The 20,695-nt window shown below is 46.3% G+C and overlaps 1 long non-coding RNA gene across 1 annotated transcript; it reads left to right on the forward strand.

Moving 5' to 3' along the window:
• The first annotated feature begins 11,130 nt into the window (after positions 1 to 11,130).
• LOC132208611 (uncharacterized) lies at positions 11,131 to 14,548 on the forward strand. The gene is made up of 3 exons (XR_009444744.1): positions 11,131 to 11,178; positions 14,041 to 14,068; positions 14,179 to 14,548. It is a non-coding gene; the product is annotated as an uncharacterized LOC132208611 (long non-coding RNA).
• The last annotated feature ends 6,147 nt before the right edge of the window (positions 14,549 to 20,695 follow it).

Here is a 20,695-nt window from a genome sequence, read left to right on the forward strand (position 1 = left end):
TCTCACTCGCTCTGATTGGTTGGAGGGTAGGCCGCTTCAATTGGGAACTCCAAGCCCCGCCCCGTGCTCGGATTGAACCAAAGCTGACATCGCTCACAGGGAGACAGCAATAGCTGCAGGTGCTGGAGTCATGGATGACACAGTGTGGAGCTGGACGAACACGGCGAGCCAGGCACCATCAGAGGAGCAGGAAAGTTGATGGTTCAGGACCCTTCTTCAGAAATGGGGGAGGGGACGGGAACTGAAACATAAACAGAGTGGGGGCTGGGGAAGGTAGGTGGGAAGGTGATAGGTGAGTGCAGGTAGTCAGTGGTGAAGATTTTTCCTGCTGTTCATCAGCTCTGTGAGTGATGGTGAGTGTTCATCCCGAGATGAGGGAAAAAATGGGCCACTCCTGATTCTCCTAATGTAAGGCAAAACAACAGCTTGTATTTTATGGAAACTTTTACTCTGTCATTCTCCTCGATGTTTTGGCTGTTTCGGAGACATGGATAGAGCAGGGTCAGGAATGGATGTTGTAAGCTCCAGGGTTTAGATCTTTCATTGAGGACAGGGAAGGTGGTAAAAGAGGGGGAGGTGTGGCTTTGTTAGCCAAGGACAGTACAACGGTGGCTGAAAGAACTCTTGATGAGGACTCGTCTACTGAGGTGTTATGGGCTGAGGTCAGAAACAGCAGAGGAGAGGTCACACTGCTGGGAGTTTTTTATAGGCCCCTGGAAAGTTCCAGGGATGTGGAGGAGAGGATTGGCAAAACTATTCTGAGCAGGAGTGAAAATAACAGGGAGATTAGCTATGGCAGACATTAACTTCCCTAACATTGACTGGAAATGCGATAACTCTAGTATGTTGGATGCATCAGTTTTTGTCCAATGTGTGCAGGAGGGTTTCCTGACTCAGTATGTTGAAGGGCCGACAAGAGGGGAGGCCACACTGGATCTGGTACTTGGTAATGAACCAGGCCAGGTGTTTGATTTAGTGGTAGGTGAGCACTTTGGAGAGAGTGACCATAATTCGGTTATGTTTACTTTAGCAATGGAAAGGGTTAGGAATATGCTCCAGGGCAAGAGTTATAGATGGGGGAAGGGCAATTATAATGCGATTAGGCAAGACTTAGGAGGCAGAGAATGGGTTAGCAAAATGCAAGGGATGGAGACAATCGAAATGTGGAGCAGGTTTAAGGAACAGATATTGCTGTCCTTGATAGGTATGTACCTGTCAGGCAGGGAGGAAGCGATTGAGGTAAGGGAGCTGTGGTTTATGAAAAAAATTGTATCTCTTGTTAGGCAGAAGAGGGAGGCTTATGTGACGATGAGACAAGATGGTTCAGATGAGGCGATGGAGAGTTACAGATTAGCTAGGAAGGATTTAAAGAGAGAGAGAGAGTTAAGAAGAGCAAGGAAGGGACAAGAGCAGACATTGGCAGGTAGAATAAAGGAGAACCCTAAAGCGTTCTATAGGTGTGTGACGAATAAGATGATGTCTCGGGTAGATATAGGGCCAGTCAAAGACAGAAGTGGGAAGTTGTGGAGATTGGAGAGGTACTAAATGATTATTTCTCATCTGTTTTCACTGAGGAACAGGAGAATATTGTAGAGGAGATGACTGAGTTATGGGCTACTAGAATTGAAAGGATTAAGGTTAGTAAGGAGGAGGTGTGATCAATTCTAGAAGGTATGAATTAGATAAATCCCCTGGGCCAGATGGGATTTTTCCGAGGATTGTCTGGGAAGCTAGGGAGGTGGTAGCGGAGCATTTGGCCTTGATCTTTGAGTCCTCATTGTCTACAGGTTCAGTACCAGAGGTCTGGAGGATTGCAAATGTTGTGCCCTTGTTCAAGAAGGGCAGTGGGGCTGACCCAGGTAATTATAGGCCTGTGAGCCTTACATCAGTTGCAGGAAACATTTTGGGAAGGATTATAAGAGATAGGATTTATAGTCATCTAGCAAGCAACAATTTGATTGGAGATAGTCAGCATGGATTCGTCAAGGGCAGGTTGTGTCTCACAAACCTCATTGAGTTTTTTGAGAAGGTGACCAAGCATGTGGATGAGGGAAGGGCAGTTGACATGGTGTACATGGACTTCAGTAAAGCCTTTGATAAGGTTCCACATGGTAGGCTATTGAAGAGAATACAGAGACACAGGATTGAGGGAGAAATAGCAGTTTGGATTAGAAACTGGCTTTCTGTAAGAAGACAACGAGTGGTGGTTGATGGAAAATATTCAGCCTGGAGTCCAGTTACTAGTGGTGTGCCTCAAGGATTTGTTTTGGGACCACTGCTGTTTGTCATTTTTATAAATGACTTGGACGCAGGCATAGGTGGATGGGTTAGTAAATTTGCAGATGACACTAAAGTCGGTGGAGTGGTGGACAGTGTGGAAGAATGTTGCAGGTTGCAGGGAGACTTGGATAAACTGCAGAATTGGGCTGGAAGTTGGAAAATGGAGTTTAATATGGATTAAATGTGAGGTGATTCACTTTGGGAAGAATAATAGGAAGGCAGAAATGGAAAGATTGTTGGTAGTGTGGATGTGCAGAGGGATCTTGGTGCCCATGTACATCGATCCCTGAAAGTTGCCACCCAGGTTGATACTGCTGTTAAGAAGACTTACGGTGTGTTAGGTTTTATTGGGAGAGGGACTGGGTTCTGGAGCCATGATGTCATGCTGCAACTGTAGAAAATGCTAGTGTGGCCTCATTTGGAATATTGCGTGCAGTTCTGGTTGCCCCATTACAGGAAGGATGTGGAATCATTGGAAAAGGTGCAGAGGAGATTTACCAGGATGTTGCCTGGTCTGGAGAATGGGCCCTATGAAGAAAAGCTGAGGGACTTGGGTCTGTTCTCAATGGAGAGAAGGAAGCTAAGAGGGGATTTAATAGAGACATACAAGATGTTCAGAGGATTAAATAGGGTGGACAGTGAGAGCCTTTTTCCGAGGATGATGACGTCAGCTTGTACAAGGGGACATAGCTACAAATTGACGGGTGGTAGATTTAAGACAGATGTCAGAGGCAGGTTCTTTACTCAGAGAGTGGTAAGGGTATGGAACGCCCTGCCTGCCAGTGTCGTTAACTCAGCCACATTAGGGGCATTTAAACAGTCCTTGGATAAGCATATGGATAATGATCGGATAGTGTAGGGCGAGGGGCTTAGATAGGTTCAGAGGTCGGCGCAACGTCAAGGGCCGAAAGGTCTGTTCTGTGCTGTATTGTTCTACGTTCTATGTTCTAGGTGCTTCACAGATGAGCAAAACATCGATTAAAGATATCGATTTTTATGATGTATCATAAAGAATGAGAGAGAGAGGTTTAGGGAGGAAATTCCATAGTTTGGGTTGTCAGCAGCTCCATTCCTGGAGGGTTGTAAGTCGGGTGGGTCAGAAAAACGTCTGGGAAGGGGAATTGCAGGAGTGAAAAAAACACATATGGCCTTAAGGATGGCAAAGATTTCAGAGACTGTCATTAGAGAGTACGGTTGTCTCATGGAGCTTAAGGCATGGCACTGCACTCAATCCATTGCAAGTCATGACCGCAGAGGTACAGAAGATTTCTGCTGCCTTAATCAGGCTGACCAATATTTGTATCAATGGGCTTGTAAAATGTCAGTAATCTCCTCTACCTCAGAGTCAAGGTGTTGATGGGATGCTGCTACAGAAGAGGAGACAGGAAGCAAGGAATGTCACACAAAGATCTCTCCTCTTCTCACTATTTTCACTGCAAAACCAAGGGAGCACCTAACATATCACCTCTATCTCCCGTCACAACACTTTGCCCCACAATAACTGTGTCTGCCCCTGCACAAGTAGAAGTGGGAGTCTTTTCCAGGACCATGTGGTACCCTGAAACTCTGAGCGAAGACCAAAAGCATCTGAGCGGTGAGAGCAAAGATTTGAGAAGACTGTCTGCACCTTTGCTGAAACTTATAGGGTCACTAGGTCAAAGCAATAGGCAGCATGCGGAATACAAACTGGAATTGATTAAGTGTGCGTCTGTACAAATTTGGACAGGCCGGGGGTGTGGGACACTTGACAAAATTTTCAGTTTCCTTTTTGAATAGTCCCCTGAAATGCCTTTTTGGAACCACTTCTAACCCTTATCCATGCTCTGATCTGGAGGGCCAGGTCACTCTTGCTCTGGTTTCATCCTGCAATTTTATGAAGTCAGCAACAAGATGAGTTTCAGCATTGAATTTGAAGATTATTAAAAGCTAACATTGATTGCCATTAGAATGTTTTGATTTTGATTTATGTTGTCTTGTGTACCGAAGTACAGTGAAGTGTTTTTGAGAGCGGCACAGGCAGATCATAGCAAACAATGATTTACAGATCAAAGTGTGCTTAGACAGAGCAAGGCATGCAAGGTTATGCCTGCACAGGAGGTGTGCAAAGCAAGATCAACACTATTTGGAGTGACAGAGTCCATTCATCAGTCTAATAATGGCAGAGAAGAAGCTGTTCTTCAACCCCTTGATAGAACATAGAACATTACAGCACAGTACAGGCCCTTCGGCCCTCGATGTTGTGCCGACCTGTCATACTGATCTCAAGCCCATCTAACCTACACTATTTCATGTATGTCCATATGCTTATCCAATGACGACTTAAATGTAACTAAAGTTGGCGAATCTACTACCGTTGCAGGCAAAGCGTTCCATTCCCTTACTACTCTCTGAGTAAAGAAACTACCTCTGACAGCTGTCCTTATCTTTCACCCCTCAATTTAAAGCTATGCCCCCTCATGCTCGCCATCACCATCCTCGGAAAAAGGCTCTCCCTATCCACCCGATCTAACCCTCTGATTATTTTATATGTTTCAAGTAAGTCACCTCTCAACCTTCTTCTCTCTAATGAAAACAGCCTCAAGTCCCTCAGCCTTTCCTCATGAGACCTTCCCTCTATACCAGGCAACATCCTAGTAAATCTCCTCCGCACCCTTTCCAAAGCTTCCACATCCTTCTTGCAATGCGGTGACCAGAACAGGACACAATACTCCAAGGGCGGCCGCACCAGAGTTTTGTACAGCTTCACCATAACCGCTTGGTTCCGGAACTCGATCCCTCTATTAATAAAAGCTAAAACACTGTATGCCTTCTTAACAGCCCTGTCAACCTGGGTGGCAACTTTCAAGGATCTGTGTACATGGACACCGAGATCTCTCTGCCCATCTACACTACCAAGAGTCTTACCATTAGCCCAGTACTTTGCCTTCCGGTTACTCCAAAGTGCATCACCTCACACTTGTCTGCTTTAAACTCCATTTGCCACCTCTCAGCCCAGCTCTGCAGCTTATCTGTGTCTCTCTGCAACCTACAGCATCCTTCGTCACTATCCACAACTCGACCAACCTTCGTGTCGTCTGCAAATTTACTAACCCATCCATCTACGCCCTCATCCAAGTCATTTACAAAAATGACAAACAACAGTGGACCCAACACCAACCCTTGCGGTACACCATGGGTGTGTTCTATCTTCTGCCTCATGGAAGAAGTTGGATGAGAGCATTACCGAGATGGGACGAGTCATTGATGATGTTGGCAGCCTTTCTGTGGCAACGAGACGTGTAAATGAAGTCCATGGAAAGGAGGCTGTTGCCGTTGTGGCCTTCTCTACATTGGGGAAACCAAGCAGAGGCTTGAAGACTGCTTTTCAGAACACCTACGCTTGGTTCGCACAAAACAACTGCACCTTCCAGTTGTGAACCATTTTAACTCACCCTCCCATTCCTCAGACGACATATCCATCCTGGGCCTCCTGCAGTACCACAACGATGCCACCCGAAGGTTGCAGGAACAGCATCTCATATTCTGCCTGGGAACCCTGCAGCCCAATGATGTCAATGTGGATTTCACAAGCTTCAAAATCTCCCCTCCCCCCACTGCATCCCAAAGCCAGCCCAGCTTGTCCCTGCCTCCCTAACCTGTCCTTCCTCCCACTTATCCCCTCCTCCCACCTCAAACCCCACCCCCATCTCCTCCATACTAACCTCATCCTGCCCCCTTGCCCTGTCCATCCTCCCTGGACTGACCTATCTCCTCCCTATCTCCCCACCTATACTCACCTTTACAGGCTCCATCCCCGCCTCTTTGACCTGTCAGCTCTCAACCTATCATCTCCTCTATCCATCTTCAATCCGCCTCCCCGTCTCTCCCTATTTATTTCAGAACTCCCTTTCCCTCCCCCATTTCTGAAGAAGGGTCTAGGCCCGAAATGTCAGCTTTCCTGCTCCTATGATGCTGCTTGGCCTGCTGTGTTCATCCAGCTCTACACCTGTTATTCTCTGGATAAGAGGTTGGCTTCTGTGATGATCTGTGCTGTGCACACAACTTTCTGCAGTTTCTTATGCCCTTGGGCTGAGCAGTTGTTGCACCAGGCCATTATGCACCCGATAGGATGCTTTGTATGGTGCATCTGTAAAGGTTGGTGAGGTCTTCATGGACATGCAGGACAGTAGATAAACAAAACATAAAAAAAAGTTTAAAAAGATGCCAAGTTAGACATGCTGGGATTTTAAGTCGGATTTGAAACTGTTTTGTGCAGCTAACAGTTAAGGAAAGCTCTTGCAGTTCTTTTGTCAGTGAATAGAGAAATGCTGGTGAAATAAAAGATTATATATGTAGTAGCCCTGAGTTAAGAGGAAAACAGAACAAGCATGAATATGCAGAAGATCACGAGGTTGACTAAGGTCAGTGTTGCTTATATGAACTGTGACTGGGCACAGTGGGGAGTTAATCAGATAAGAACAAGGATAAAGTAAGACCATAAGACATAGGAGTGGAAATAAGGCCATTCGGCCCATCAAGTCCACTCCGCCATTTAAATCATGGCTGATGGACATTTCAACACCACTTCCCTGCACTCTCCCCGCAGCCCTTGATTCCTTTCGAGATCAAGAATTAGTTGATCTCTGCCTTGAAGGCCTCCAACGTCCCGCCCTCCACTGCACTCTGCAGCAATGAATTCCACAAACCCACCACACTCTGGCTGAAGAAATGTCGTCTCATGTCAGTTTTAAATTTACCCCCTCTAATTTTAAGGCTGTGCCCACGGGTCCTAGTCTCCCCGCCTAATGGAAACAACCTCCTAGCGTCCATCCCTTCTAAACCATCCATTATCTTGTAAGTTTCTATTAGATCTCCCCTCAACCGACTAAACTCGAATGAGTACAATCCCAGGATCCTTAGCCGTTCATCATACGTTAAACCTACCATTCCAGAGATCATCCGTGTGAATCTCCGCTGGACATGCTCCTGGGCTAGTATGTCCTTCCTGAGGTGTGGGGCCCAAAATTGGACACAGTATTCTAAATGGGGCCTAACTAGAGCCTTATAAAGCCTCAGAAGCACATCGCTGCTTTTATATTCCAACCCTCTCAAGATAAAAGACAACATTACATTTGCTTTCTTAATTATGGACTCTACCTGCAAGTTAACCTTTAGAGAATCCTGGACCAACACTCCCAGATCCCTTTGCACTTCTGATTTGCGAATTTTCTCACCGTTTAGAATATAGTCCATGCCTGTATTCTTTTTTCCAAAGTGCTAAACCTCACATTTACTCACATTGAATTTCATCAGCCATTTCCTGGACCACTGTCCTAAACTGTCTAAATCTTTCTGCAGCTTCCCCACCTCCTCAGTACTACCTGCCTGTCCACCTATCTTCGTATCATCATCAAACTTCGCCAGAGTGCCCCCAGTCCCTTCATCCAGATCATTAATATATAAGGTGAAGAGCTGTGGCCTCAACACTGAACCCTGCGGGACACCACTCGTCATCGGTTGCCATTCCGAAAAAGAGCCTTTTATCCCAACTCTTTGCCTTCTGTCAGACAGCCAATCCTCAATCCAAGCCAGGAGCTCACCTCGAACACCATGGGCCCTCACCTTGCTCAGCAGCCTCCCGTGAGGCACTGTATCAAAGGCCTTTTGGAAGTCTAGATAGATAACATCTACTGGGTTTCCCTGGTCTAACATACTTGTTACCTCTTCAAAGAATTCTAACAGGTTTGTCAGGCATGACCTCCCCTTCCTAAAACCATGCTGACTTGTTTTAATCTGACCCTGCACTTCCAGGAATTTAGATATCTCATCCTTGACAATGGATTCTAGAATTTTACCAACTACCGAGGTTCGGCTAATCGGCCCAGAATTTTCCATCTTTTGCCTTGATCCTTTCTTAAACAAGTGAGTTACAACAGCAATTTTCCAGTTATCTGGGACTTTCCCTGTCTCCAGTGACATTTGAAAGATCACGACCAAAGCCTCCGCGATTTCCTCAGCCACCTCCCTCAGAACTCTAGGATGTAGCCCATCAGGGCCAGGAGATTTATCAATTTTTAGACCCTTTAGCTTTTCTAGCACTTTCTCTTTTGTAATTCCTACCATACTCAACTCTGCCCCCTGGCTCTCCCTAATTGTTGGCATACTACTCATGTCTTCCACTGTGAAGACTGACGCAAATTATATATTAAGTTCTTCAGCGATTTCCTGATCTCCCATTACTAGCCTTCCAGCATCAATTTGGAGCGGCCCAATATCTACTTTTGCCTCTCGTTTGTTTCTTATGTATTGAAAGAAGCTTTTACTATCATTTCTAATATTACTAGCTAGCCTGCCTTCATATTTGATCCTCTCCTTCCTTATTGCTCTCTTTGTTATCCTCTGTCTGTTTTTGGAGCCTTCCCAATCTTCGGATTTCCCAGTGTTCTTGGCCACTTTATAGGCTGTCTCATTTTCTTTGATATATTTCCTGACTTCCTTTGTCAGCCATGGCTGTCTAATCCCACCCCGGATAATCTTTCTTTTCTTTGGGATGAACCTCTGTACTCTGTCCTCAATTACACCCAGAAACTCTTGCCATTGTTGCTCTACTGTCTTCCCCGCTAGGCTCTGCTTCCAGTCGATTTTCGTCAATTCCTCTCTCCTGCCCCTATAACTATCTTTATTTAACTGTAACAACATTACATCCGATTTTGCCTTCTCTCTTTCAAACTGCAGACTGAACTCTACCATATTATGATCGCTGCCTCCTAAGTGTTCTCTTACTTTAAGGTCTTTTATAAAGTCTGGCTCATTACATAGCACTAAGTCCAGAATAGCCTGCTCCCTTGTGGGCTCCATCACAAGCTGTTCCAAAAAGCCATCCTGCAAACATCCCATGAATTTCCTTTCTTTGGATCCACCAGCAACATTATTCAGACAATCCACCCGCATATTGAAGTCCCCCATGATCACCGTGACCTTGCCTTTCCGACATGCCCTATCGATTTCTCGGTGCATCTTGCGCCCCTGGTCCTAATCACTGTTAGGAGTTCTGTACAAAACTCCCATTATAGTTTTTCTTTGCCTTTGTGGTTCCTCAATTCCACCCACACAGACTCCACATCTTCTGACCCTATGTCATTTAGTGCCGTAGATTTAATTCCATTCTTAACTAACAAGGCAACCCCTCCCCCCTCCCGCCCACCTCCCTGTCTTTTCGATATGTTGTGAATCCTTGGATGTTTAACTGCCAGTCCTGCGCTCCCTGCAACCATGTCCCTGTGTAATAGATCTGTGTCTGTGCAGTGGAGAACAACCAAAATCAGAAGATGAAGGCCCAAGAGAGACACTTTGAAGATCAAGGCTGCAAAAATTATCAAAAGTCTTTTTAACACTCTGCTGTTTAGCCACTGACAGGAACAGTACAACTGTTTGAGTGTAAGTTGTTGTCTGCATTTATCACTGCAGTTTGCCTGACAGCAGATCACCTTCTACTGACTCTGTCTCAATAAAGTTGATTGTTGCTTCACAGCCCAGCTCTGCTGCCAAGCCTGCTCCTGCCTGAAAAGTGTAGATGACAAAAGACAATGCTTATTGCTAGTCCCGGCTGGGAGTGATTGTGGATGAGTGGCTGAAGGAATGTTCAGTGCACAGAAAATGGGCAGTTTATATTGGTGCTGGGAAATGCTCATTCTGAAGAGATTGCCCCTTAACAGTGACCATTAGTCTACTACTTTGCTGCTATGCCTTTCCCCATGTTTGATATGTCAGTTCAAACTGTGGTGGTTTTGCTGAGTGTTCAGATCACAAGACCATAATGCATCCGAACAGAATTGTGCCATTCCGTCGTGACTGAACGGTGTGCAGTTCTGGTCTCACTGCTATAGGAAGGATGTTGTGAAACTTGAAAGGGCTCAGAAAACATCGACGTGGATGTTGCCAGGGTTGGAGGGTCAGCGACTCGCTTGTCAAACTGACTTTATTTCTGTTTATTACAATCGTAGTTCTGCTCCAGTTCATATTTTAATCAGATGTCGATAATAGTGCCCAGTTATTCGAACGAGAATTCCGTACAAGTCAGAATAGATCTATCTCCATTAGCAGGGTATCAACCCCCTAATGTTTCATCATTTCGAATAAGTTTTTTTCGATCTCACTCTGCTGTCCGGTTGCATATCTCTTTTTTTTCGCCACTTCGTCACTTTCCAGCCTGGAGGAACATTGAAATCGATAACTAAACTGACCACGTGATATCTGTTCTCCGTCTGTCTTCCACCTTCCACACACCTTCCTTCCGTTGATGTTTGGTGAGGATTTCATCAGTGCCAGCAGCCGTGATCGAATCGGAGGAACAGGTTACATTGCAATTACATTTAAATCCTCCCCCAGTTGAGAAATCCCTCGAAAATTGAACACAATTTCAAGGAAACTATAAAACACATATGGAGCAATGAATTGAATTATTAATAATGTTTAATCCATGTGATAGGATTATAGAACGAAAAAACACTGCTGATGGTTCGAAGCTGAAAGAGTAACAGTGAAATGCAAGAGACACTCAGCAAGGCGGGACACAGTCTGACACACACACTACAAGATAACCAGGGGAATGGGGAGGGAATTTGTTGGTTATACCGGGATACAGGGTCAACAGCGAAAAGTGGGAGTCACTGGATTGGGAATCGCGGGATAAAGACACGTAACGGGGTCAGAGAATGGGGACAGCACAGCGAGGCTCCCTGTGGTACTCGCCTTGGACTGCCCCGCTTTTGGGCAGGTCTGAGTTCAGTTTCCGGAAACTGCAAGTTCTGTGAAGTGGGCGGGACTAATGTTGTGATTGACAGGTAGAGGGTGTTTTTCAGTCCTGAGACAGCCTCTGCTCCGCCTTTCCTTGGTGAATGTTTCCCTGCAGTCGAGTTGGTGAGTGTTTAGAACTCTGTCGGTTTCCCGGTAATGTAGGTAAACTGTAGCTCACTGTGTGTTAGATCATATCGCCAACCCTCTCTCATCCCCTTTCTCCCAATCCCCAGTTACACGCTGCTGGCTCAGGGAGCTCTGGCGGATGCGGGGCTGTGGTCAATCTCGGCGCTGGTTTCGGTTCACAGAAGACGGTTTAGTTTTTGAGGTAATGACAGATCATTCTGCCCAGCAGGACAGATTCTAATGTTGTCAGCAGGGACCATACAGCCCTCACAGACTGGGGTTAGTTTCTTTCCAGCAGAACAGACCGAGGAAGGGTCATCGGACCCGAAACGCTATCTCTTCTTCCCAGATGCTGCCAGACCTGCTGAACTTTTCCAGCAACTTCCGTTTTGTTGTAGACTAAGGGGGGAACATGATTGAGATGTATAAATTTATGAGGGAAATAGAGAAAACAAGAACAAATCTTTCTGCTTAGTGGTGGAATCAGTATCGGGGACATGGATTGATGGTCAGCGGCGGGAGATTTTGATGAGATGAGAGGATTTTTTTTCATTCAGATAATGGAGGGAATCTGAACCTCACTGCCTGGCAGCCTGGTCAAGGTAGAAACGATCATAACATTTCCAGAACGATCTAAATGTATTTAAACACAAAAGAACTACGGATGCTGTAAATCAGAAACAAAACAGAAATTGTTGACAAAGTTCCGCAGGTCTGGCAGCATCTGTGCAGAGAAACCAGAGTTCAGGCTTCGGATCGAGTTTCCCTTCCTTAGATCTATTCTCTCCGCAGATGCTGCCAGGCGTGCTGAGTTTTTCAGCAAATTTCTGTTGAATTGTGATGCTATTACGGGCAAAGTGCTGGAAACGGTACTTGAATAGCTGGAGGGCTGTATTTAACCTCCACCGATTCGATGGGTCGAGGGCCTTTTTCTGTATCGTGGACACTGAAACTGTGAAAGGTTCAGGTCGGTGAGCAAGGGGAGGGGGACGGTGAACAAAGCGAATGAGCGGGGAGAGGGCGGGAGAGTTTCACTGACAAAAGGTTTCATGTTGCGAAATCAAGGGGAGTGGTGATGAAGAAATAAAGACACAAAAGAAGTGTCTGGATGAGGTGTGAATGGGGCATTAGTAATCGGGAATGCAGAGTAAACATAATCAGCGAGATAAATACAAAAAAAGGAGCAGACGTAAACCATTTTGTCCGAGAGGAGGAGTTTTCTCCAGAGAGTGAGGAACCTGTGGAATTTGTTGCAACAGGAAGCAGCTGAGCCCAGAACTTTTGATTTTTTTTTCCGAGAAGGAGTTACATATCGTTCCGAGGGCTGAAGGGATGAAAGGATATGCAGATAAAACCGGAACAGGGTATTGATTGGTGCAACAGACATGTGGAGCCGCATGGCCTAACATGCTGTATGGACCAATTACTGCAGATGCTGGAGTCTGTACTGAAAACAACAAATGCTGGAGATCACAGCAGATCAGACAGTATCATGTTGTCCAGCATAACAGGGTCATAGAGTCCCTACAGTGTGGAAACAGACCATTCGGCCCAACAAGTCCACACTGTCCCTCCGAAGAGCATCCCATTGTGCCTCCCCTAGCTTTTCCCATGCCGAACACACCTCACCTAAACGTGCCTGGACACTACGGGCAATTTAGCAGGACCAATCCATCTACCCTGCACATCTTTGGACTGTGGGAAGAAACTGGAGCAAACCCACACAAACAAGGGGAGAACATAGAAACTCCACAAAGCCAGTCGCCCCAGGGTGAAATTGGAATGGGGTCCCTGGCACCATGGGGCAGCAGTGCTAACCACTGAGCCACCATGCTGCACCAACACAGCAGGCCAGGCAGCATCTTCATTTTTCTGAAGAAGGGTTCTGATCTGAAACATCAGCTTTCCTGCTTCTCTGATGTTGCCTGGCCTGCTGTGTTCCTCCAGCTCCACGCCGTGTTATCTCTGACTCCAGCATCAGCAGTGCGTGCTATCTCATCGTGTTTTCTAGTGTTGCTATGATGACCAGGAAAATGGGGAGGAATGACCAGGATAAACAGGGAGCCAGAGACTACCGCAGAATGTGCAAATCACCAGAAGAGAGTAACAAGAAAAGATTCAGAGAATGGGTACAGTACAGATGGGTGCCATACTGCACTATATCTGACCAGAACAGTGATGCCCACCAAGGTCCATCAAGCAAATGATTTCAGTATTTACATTGCAATGGTTGTGGGGTGAGGTGGTGAGGACAATTTTCCACACAGCACAAGGCAGGATATCATCAATCCCCTGGCTGCTGGTTCCATAGAGACTCCCCTTGGGCTGTTCTACTCCTGGGGAGGTGGCGGGCAGCTGGGTGAAGGTTCAGGAAGCTGCCAGCTGGTAGGTAGATCTGTGAGTTGGGTTGGGGACTTTGTTCCTCCTCTTGGTTGTGGTCGTTTCTCTGGAGTCTTGGTGAGTATTTCCAAACTTTGTCACCCCCATCCCTGGAATGTGGCTAAGTGTTTGCTGTGAGTAAGATAATTTTGTTTCTCCTCATCCTTCCTTCTACCAATCTGAGAACCAGTTTGCAGGCTCTGGGCAATCTGATAGGGATGAGGGCTGCTTGGCAGTTTGTTTCTTTGTGAAGCAGTTTAAGTTAGAGGGGAGATGGAGAAGAAGCTGATGGGTTTAACATTGATCCCAACTAGATTCAGCTATTTCCACTTTGTGATTGTCAAGGAAGGGAGATTGTAGGGAGCACTGGAATTTTAAAGGAACGTTGTCGAATCAGTTTTTATTACACTGTTCTTGTTACACTTATTTCGACATGGCCTTTTAATCCATTTGCACCAACTGTCTTTATTTTAAATAAAGCTCCGTTTTTGGATGTGGACAAGCAAAGGTAGAGCAAGACTGTCAGATGTTGTCAATCCTGTTGAGCAGGGGAGAGTGTTCACATGAATTACTGCCACCCCTGTGCTGAAGGTGCTGACATGATGCTTTCTTTCTCAGGGTTGTTACAGTGCAGGGATGAATGATACGTTTCTAAGTGACATCACAAGTGGCATGAACATATCACCCAAGTTCACCAGCATTTTACAGACATATTACATCACAAGACTATCACTGAGGAACATAAAGTCAATCAGCAAAGAGCTTTTTAAAGATGTCTGCTGAAAGAACAATCTTGAAAAGGAGACAGAGTCAGTGAGGTATATGGAGAGAATTGCAGACCATACAGCCTAAGGTTTTGATCAGTAATATATTAAAAGAACAATTCAGCTGCTGCTTAACCTGCTGAATATTTCAACATTTTCTATCTTCAGATTCCCAGTATTTTGCTTCTGCACTTGTTCTTAGGGATCAAAACATCTGGGGAGAGAATGGGAACAATCGAATTGCAGGCCCATATAATGCTACTTTCATACCTCATTGTCCAGCTCTGCCTCCCATTTATAGTTTGTGCAAACACTGATCGGTTTTGTTGTGTTTTAATGACAATCCAACAGTTTAGATCATAATTTTTCTCCCCAAGTATTGGGGTGAATTTCTCTCAATTTTACAAAATGTGTGTGTTATTCTGCTTTCTTTCTCTCATAGCTGTTTTTATTTCCTGTTGGAAAGGTTGATTTATAATTAAAGGATTCAGATGAAAATACATCCAGCTTTGACAGTCATTCTGTTTATTGGACCTAATTATCAACGGATTTTGAACGGGTAACAGTGACATTCACACAGGGCAGAAACGTGCCTAAGCTGTATGTGCAATGGCCTGCAAGAATTTATCCTAAAATGTCAGAGCACGAGCACAGTCACACCAGGAAGAGATTGTGGAAAATGTGGAGTGCCTGAAAGGGAATGTTTGCCCATCCCAATTGGAACTTCACCAATACAGTGACACTGGTAAGAAGCTGTTCTCCCGTCCTGAATGTGGAAAGGGATTCACTCAGTCAAGACATTTACTCGCACATCAAAAATTTCACACTGGAAAGAAACCATTCACCTGGTCTGAATGTAGGAAAGGATTCACACGGACATCCAACCTACTGAGACACCAAGACAATAAAATGTGAGGCTGGATGAACACTGCACGCCAAGCAGCATCTCAGGAGCACAAAAGCTGATGTTTCGGGCCTAAACCCTTCATCAGAGAGGGGGATGGGGAGAGGGAACTGGAATAAATAGGGAGAGAGGGGGAGGCGGACCGAAGATGGAGAGAAAAGAAGATAGGTGGAGAGGAGAGTATAGGTGGGGAGGTAGGGAGGGGATACGCCTCCGCTTGGTTTCCCCAATGTAGAGGAAGCCACACCGGGTACAATGGATACAGTATACTACATTGGCAGATGTGCAGGTGAACATCTGCTTAATGTGGAAAGTCATCTTGGAGCCTGGGATGGGGGTGAGGGAGGAGGTGTGGGGGCAAGTGTAGCACTTTCTGCGGTTGCAGGGGAAGGGGAGGCTTGGGGACCACTTTGCAGAACACCTCCGCTCAGCTCGCAATAAACAACTGCACCTCCCAGTCGCGAACCCCTTTAACTCCCCCTCCCATTCCTTAGACAACATGTCCATCAAGTCCATCACGTCCATCACTGCGTCCTGCAGTGCCACAATGATGCCTCCCGAAGGCTGCAGGAACAGCAACTCATATTCCGCTTGGGAACCCTGCAGCCCAATTGTATCTATGTGGACTTCACAAGCTTTCAAGTCTACACCGCCCTCACTGCATCCCAAAACCAGCCCAGCTCGTCCCCGCCTCCCTAACCTGTTCTTGCTGTCATCTATCCCCTCCTCCCACTTCAAACCGCACCTCCATTTACCACCTACTAACCTCATCCCGCCTCCTTGACCTGTCCGTCCTCCCCAGACTGACCATTCCCCTCCACACCTCCCCACCTATACTCTCCTCTCCACCTATCTTCTCCTTTGTCCTTCTTCGGTCCGCCTCCCCCTCTCTCCCTATTTATTCCAGTTCCCTCTCCCCATCCCCCTCTCCGATGAAGGGTCTAGGCCCGAAACGTCAGCTTTTGTGCTCCTGAGATGCTGCTTGGCCTGCTGTGTTCAACCAGCTTCACATTTTGTTGTCTAAAGTGCTCCCATGCTGTCCTGTGCTGGTGGCAAATTGGGAGCAGAGAGGTGGAATTGTGGGTGTTTGAGGGGCAGAAATGTGATCAACGCTTTAAATTCTCAAAGTCTACTGATGTATTCTAGAGGAGGAGAAAAAACAATGTTTTGAAAGTCAAGTAGAAATGGCTGTATGTAGTGCAGGCCAGGGAGAAACAGGGGCAGAAGAGAGTGAGAAAGAGAGTTTGATTCTGGGAGCCAAACTAACTCAGGAAAATCTTGAGAGATCCTCAGCAAATATCCCCACTATCTTTCCGCTCCTGTCTCTTGGGCTGTAGGCTCTCAGGTGCTATTATGAGACTGATGTTAAATATTTTCAAGCTGCATTGCTACTATGATGCTGCTTGGCCTGCTGTGTTCATCCAGCCCCACACTTTGTTAACAGGGCTTTAAAAAGGGTTTCAAAGAACAAGGAATGGTAAAGCTTTGCTGCCCTAGAATTAACATGTCAATGGCCAGGAAAATCCAACAAAAGACTCCAATCCTGGAAATTACCATCTCTATCACACAGAGGCCTTCCTAATGAGCAGACTGAGGGACATTGCAGTCTCCACCTCGACACATTGCAAACGACTCACTGAGGAATGAGTCAGATTCATCCTGAGACACTGTGAGATGGAAATTGTATCAGTGATAATGGGAACTGCAGACGCTGGAGAATCCAAGATAACAAAGTGTGGAGCTGGATGAACACAGCAGGCCAAGCAGCATCTCAGGAGCACAAAAGCGAGATGGAGCAGCTCTGACACTTCCGCCATTTACAATCCGAACCCACCACCCAAGACATTTTTCCATCCCCACCCTTGTCTGCTTTCCGGAGAGACCACTCTCTCCGTGACTCCCTTGTTCTCTCCACACTGCCCTCCAACCCTACCACACCCGGCATCTTCCCCTGCAACCACAGGAAATGCTACACTTGCCCCCACACCTCCTCCCTCACCCCTATCCCAGGCCCCAAGATGACATTCCACATTAAGCAGAGGTTCACCTCCACATCTGCCAATGTGGTATACTGCATCCACTGTACCCAGTGCGGCTTCCTCTACATTGGGGAAACCAAGCGGAGGCTCGGGGACCGCTTTGCAGAACACCTTCGCTCAGTTCGCAACAAACAACTGCACCTCCCAGTCGCAAACCATTTCCACTCCCCCTCCCATTCTCTAGATGACATGCCCATCATGGGCCTCCTGCACTGCCACAATGATGCCACCCGAAGGTTGCAGGAACAGCAACTCATATTCCGCCTGGGAACCCTGCAGCCATATGGTATCAATGTGGACTTCACCAGTTTCAAAATCTCCCTTTCCCCTCCTGCATCCCTAAACCAGCCCAGTTCGTCCCCTCCCCCCACTGCACCACACAACCAGCCCAGCTCTTCCCCCCCACCCACTGCATCCCAAAACCAGTCCAACCTGTCTCTGCCTCCCTAACCGGTTCTTCCTCTCACCCATCCTTTCCTCCCACCCCAAGCCGCACCCCCATCTACCTACTAACCTCATCCCACCTCCTTGACCTGTCCATCTTCCCTGGACTGACCTAACCCCTCCCTACCTCCCCACCTATACTCTCCTCTCCACCTATCTTCTTTTCTCTCCATCTTCGGTCCGCCTTCCCCTCTTTCCCTATTTATTCCAGTTCCCTCTCCCCATCCCCCTCTCTGATGAAGGGTCTAGGCCCGAAACGTCAGCTTTTGTGCTCCTGAAATGCTGCTTGGCCTGCTGTGTTCATCCAGCCTCACATTTTATTATCTTGGAATTCTCCAGCATCTGCAGTTCCCATTATCCCTGGAGCAGTTCTCCCTGTTTGGTTGAGATGGTGCATGTGTATGTGTGTTTATTAATCTTTTAAGCCTCTGGTTTATTACCGGCTCATGATTTATTTGGTAGTTTGATGTTGCTGTGATGTTTTGTAATGCCATGGCAGTGGGGTAGTAGATAGGCCTGGCCTCTGGTTGTGTAATTTTACTGCAAAATGCTCTAGCTCCTCCTTTCAACTGATCTTTTCTGTTTTATCCCCAGGAGTTTCTGGTTTGGGGAGCTGCAATGTGAAGATCCAAAATGTCTGGGGCCGGGAAAGCTTTCAAAAAGAATTACTTCCAGACGAGGACAACAGTGGCTTGATGCCTGTTCCCACTGCATCCCATGAGGGGCCAGCATCAGTCGTATCTCTTTCTGACCCTGAGGTTTAAGGTGGGTTATGGAGGAGGGCAGCATGATAAAATGTGACAGTGAGAGAAAGATTTGAAGAATTGAGAGAGCAGGAAAAACAGGAGAGCCAGGGAGAGCATTTGAGATTATGAATTAACTGTATGTCAGTTTCTGGGGTTACAGGAAATAATTAAACTGAGCCAGCATCACAGGAGGGGAAAGAACATCAGATTATCTGGCTGTTGGTACACTGCTGCATGTGGGATCTTGCTGTGTATTAATTGTCCTAGTGTCACTGTTTCAGGCTGTGACTGTTTTAATCGGGTAACCCACCATTTCAAAGTTTCACAAAGGGACTGGCATGGAAACTCAACGCATCACCCGATATGTTTGTGTTCAGAGGTTGCCAAGAGATTGTCCATGTGACAGAGAGGAAATCCCAGGATCTTGCTGCACTGTCTCTGCTTTGCCTTTCAACTAATGCTGTCTCTTTTTTTCTCTCCAAAGGGATCAGTTATTTTTTGAAGAGGCAAAGGGGAAGTGTTTGCGGCCCACAAGACATAGAACAAGGGCTTTCTCCAAAGGGGAATATCATCCTGAGGCTTATTGGACAGGCTGCGCCCCAGGGTTAGAAGCCTGGGGTTAAAGTAAGCAGGGCCTTGGGATTTGACACAAACATGTGTCAGGACTCCCCAGGGAGGAAATTAAAACTGTAAATGTGAAATCTCACAAAAGACTGGTTCTGTTGTCAGAGTAAAAATGTGTGAATGTGACGTTGACACTGGGAGTGAGAGACAGACTTGCAACAGGGAGAGGGGCAGGAGAAAAGGGAGAGGGAGGGAGTGAGAGGCTTTTGACATTCTTAAGTATCTATCATGGTAGTGCCTGGAGATACAGAAAATATTTACCATTTAACCAACGTGCTATCACAAAGATTGAGTTTATCTTTTTCCTGACACATTGCTGGCAGTGGGATCTTGCTGTGCCTCATTGGCCTGCAGCAATGTGACTGTCTCGATAATCTCCTCCTTTTAACCTTGCGTCATTGGCCTGGGATTGAAATTTCCCAAAGTTTTCCTCAATTTGATCAGAGCCTGGCATTGATGAGGGATGGCTTGTGTGAAGGAGAGACATCAAATGGTGCTGTGTGATTTCTTTAACAATGTCCTTCCTTTCCAGTTCCAATAATTTTCCCCCTCTTGCTCTATCCATTTATTTTGAAGCTACAAGGGGACAAGTAATTCTTCCCTTGGACACAAGTTTCCTCCAGAGTGAGGAGGGGTGGGGGTCAGGCATTGGCCAGAGGCCTGTTCAACACGCTGCACACCGCAGGGCCCATGCAATTTGTGTTTGTTCATTACCTCAAGGTTTGAATTCCTCTGGTGTGCCCTGGTTTTCTTTTAGGAGCCTCCAGGTAACTTTTAAAAACAAGTTTGAAGCCTGGGGTTAAAGTAAGCGGGGCTTTGAGATTTGACACAAACATATTAAGTCTCCTCCCAGTGAGTGTCTGACAGACAGGACTCTCCAAGGACGAAATTAAAACCATAAATGTGAAAGTTTCTCCTCAGACTCATTCTCACATCAGAGTAATGTGTGATGTGTGTAGGCCAGGATGAAAAAAATTAATAATCACATAAATAAAACATTGTTTGGCCATTTTACCTCAATCCCCTGAGTATCTGCGAGGGCATCTCTGTCTTTCATAGAACATAGAACAATACAGCGCAGAACAGGCCCTTCGGCCCTCGGTGTTGTGCCGATCTGTGAACTAATATAAGCCCCTTCCCCTACACTATCCCATCATTATCCATTTGCTTATCCAAGGACAGTTTAAATGCCCCTAATGTGGCTGAGTTCACTACATTAGCAGGCAGGGCATTCCATGCCCTTACCACTCTCTGAGTAAAGAACCTGCCTCTGACATCTGTCTTAAATTTATCACCCGTCAATTTGTCATGATGTCCCCTTGTACAAGCTGAAGTTATCATCCTCGGAAAAAGACTCACTGTCCACCCTATTTAATCCTCTGATCATGTTGTATGTCTCTATAAATCCCTGCTTTGCCTCCTTCTCTCCAATGAGAACAGACCCAAGTCCCTCAGCCATTTTTCATAGGGCCTGCTCTCCAGACCAGGCAACATCCTGGTAAATCTCCTCTGCACCTTTTCCAATGCTTCCACATCCTTCCTGTAATGGGGCAACCAGAATTGTACGCAATATTCCAAATGAGGCCGCACTAGCGTTTTGTACAGTTCTCTCTG

This window comes from Stegostoma tigrinum, unplaced genomic scaffold (assembly GCF_030684315.1).
Source record: "Stegostoma tigrinum isolate sSteTig4 unplaced genomic scaffold, sSteTig4.hap1 scaffold_49, whole genome shotgun sequence".
NCBI lineage: Eukaryota > Metazoa > Chordata > Chondrichthyes > Orectolobiformes > Stegostomatidae > Stegostoma > Stegostoma tigrinum.